The sequence below is a fragment of the Salmo salar genome, chromosome 06, assembly GCF_965601325.2.
Source record: "Salmo salar chromosome 06, fSalSal1, whole genome shotgun sequence".
NCBI lineage: Eukaryota > Metazoa > Chordata > Actinopteri > Salmoniformes > Salmonidae > Salmo > Salmo salar.
Window position 1 is genome coordinate 33,125,524 of NC_138296.1, and position 3,163 is coordinate 33,128,686.

Here is a 3,163-nt window from a genome sequence, read left to right on the forward strand (position 1 = left end):
ACATCTAATTGTCAAATCATAGTGTAAAAGCATCTGAGTGGATTCTACTCTTTTTGTCCATTTTGCGGTGGAAAACTGAGCGTGTCGATGAGCATAACACATCAACACAGAAAAACGTTGGTTGTAAAGTTGATCTTTATGACAGAATGTTAAAATTAGGTGAAATATATATAGTTATTTTTGGCAAAATTACACTACCCAAAAGGCACTCTATCCATGGAATGACACCAGCCCTGTTAGCCCAAAGAAAGAGTATTAAAGAGAATATACTGTATTGTGTGTAATTACTAGGTAGGACCATGTTTTTTTTACAGGTATTTTAAATAAACAAATACAATTGTGGGGATCTTCCTCAAATTTACTTTCAGGCTGTCGTAGCATATTTTTTCAAATGTATGTATAATGACACTGAAGAACATTGAAAGTACTACTTTAATACCAATTGAGTGGTGATGAGGAGCTCTTCGGACCCTTCATTTCAGGAAGTAATTGACATTCATTGTCGCCATTGGCGCTCTGTAGAGCTGCTATTTTTTTCCAGTTTTTTTGTGTCAATTAAGTTGTGATATTCCTCGATTACTCATTATATTAATAAAGCATGATTTAAATCAACAAATAAGATAGTCTTGTACCTTTAACCTTTTTTTAAATTGACTATGTGTACATATCTGGCTGTATTGGCAAAATCACTACATATCCCATCGAGCCAAGCGGGGAGAGGCTGCCTGTTGTCACAGTTCCAAGACCAGTCAGAAACGTCCAGCTAACCTAACCCTGAATCCAGAAAATGAATAGTGAAGTTGCTTCCGGACACGGTAGACTCCTCCTCACCACTCTATAGCCTACTAGGCAAACTACAGTGGTGGATTGTGATGGGCATTCCACTTACCTTTCCTCTATCCTGTCACAAAGCTCCTGGCTGATCTGTATGCAGCTGCTCACCTAGAAGGCCAGTACTTCTACATTGAGGAGGCTGGTTATAAAGGAGGGCTTAGCATCCCCCTTAAAATAGATGAGGAGAGGGCAGGTCATTCTGGCAGCAATGATGGCAGCCTGAACACTGGCATGGCCCGTCCCCTGAGGCAGACAGAGGAACCTGTTCTCCTCAAACACAGACAGGTGACCGCCAGACACTACACAGCATCTACAATATAGTCCAGCTTCTCCATCCCCCCAGTATCCTTCATTACAGCCCCCAGGTCATTCTCCTGCTCCTCAATCTTACTGTCTGCAGTCACCTGGCTCAGGCTGCTCCATATGAACTGTGGATATATTGTCTCACATTCCTACCTGCAAAAGGACCAACCGCACGGATAACCAGTAATGTAAGTTAAAATATAATTGTATTCAACATGCTGGCTTGTAGAGGTCGTGAGAGGACAAATGCTCATTTTTGCGCAATGTAGAATTCAATTAAATTCAACTTTGGGTTTTCAGGCTGAGGTCAACCCTGTAATGTGAACTGAACTCTCATTTTAATATAGTAAAACTATTCCCTTAAAAAAAACTAAAAAACATTGAACATCTAATTGTCAAATCATAGTGTAAAAGCATCTGAGTGGATTCTACTCTTTTTGTCCATTTTGCGGTGGAAAACTGAGCGTGTCGATGAGCATAACACATCAACACAGAAAAACGTTGGTTGTAAAGTTGATCTTTATGACAGAATGTTAAAATTAGGTGAAATATATATAGTTATTTTTGGCAAAATTACACTACCCAAAAGGCACTCTATCCATGGAATGACACCAGCCCTGTTAGCCCAAAGAAAGAGTATTAAAGAGAATATACTGTATTGTGTGTAATTACTAGGTAGGACCATGTTTTTTTTACAGGTATTTTAAATAAACAAATACAATTGTGGGGATCTTCCTCAAATTTACTTTCAGGCTGTCGTAGCATATTTTTTCAAATGTATGTATAATGACACTGAAGAACATTGAAAGTACTACTTTAATACCAATTGAGTGGTGATGAGGAGCTCTTCGGACCCTTCATTTCAGGAAGTAATTGACATTCATTGTCGCCATTGGCGCTCTGTAGAGCTGCTATTTTTTTCCAGTTTTTTTGTGTCAATTAAGTTGTGATATTCCTCGATTACTCATTATATTAATAAAGCATGATTTAAATCAACAAATAAGATAGTCTTGTACCTTTAACCTTTTTTTAAATTGACTATGTGTACATATCTGGCTGTATTGGCAAAATCACTACATATCCCATCGAGCCAAGCGGGGAGAGGCTGCCTGTTGTCACAGTTCCAAGACCAGTCAGAAACGTCCAGCTAACCTAACCCTGAATCCAGAAAATGAATAGTGAAGTTGCTTCCGGACACGGTAGACTCCTCCTCACCACTCTATAGCCTACTAGGCAAACTACAGTGGTGGATTGTGATGGGCATTCCACTTACCTTTCCTCTATCCTGTCACAAAGCTCCTGGCTGATCTGTATGCAGCTGCTCACCTAGAAGGCCAGTACTTCTACATTGAGGAGGCTGGTTATAAAGGAGGGCTTAGCATCCCCCTTAAAATAGATGAGGAGAGGGCAGGTCATTCTGGCAGCAATGATGGCAGCCTGAACACTGGCATGGCCCGTCCCCTGAGGCAGACAGAGGAACCTGTTCTCCTCAAACACAGACAGGTGACCGCCAGACACTACACAGCATCTACAATATAGTCCAGCTTCTCCATCCCCCCAGTATCCTTCATTACAGCCCCCAGGTCATTCTCCTGCTCCTCAATCTTACTGTCTGCAGTCACCTGGCTCAGGCTGCTCCATATGAACTCCCCAAACGCCTTGGCCTGTGCCCTGGCATTGACCTTATATTTGGTGACATGGTCAAATTTCAGGTTGATTCTGCCGGCCTCCTTCTTGATGTCTTTCATAATTTTTGCTTCTGTCTCTCTCTGAAGTGCCCATTTGGAATGCCAGTCAGAGAATTCCTTCACTGTGTGAATGTGGCTGAGGGTGTCTGAGATGTATTGAACTAATAACCCCCTAATTTGCTCTCTGTAAGAAAATACAACCTTTTAGAATATTATTTTCACCTGGTATTCGTGATGATGCGAGCTCTCTGCTGCTCTCTTGTCACGTCGAACTACCATTCTTCATTTACCACAAGTGCCAAGTAGCCTAGAAACATTTACATTTCTATAAACTCCAT

At 41.1% G+C, this 3,163-nt stretch overlaps 1 pseudogene; it reads right to left on the bottom strand.

Annotated features, from left to right (window-relative positions):
* Positions 1-885: 885 nt before the first annotated feature.
* LOC145850302 (uncharacterized) lies at positions 886-3,163 on the bottom strand (annotated as a pseudogene).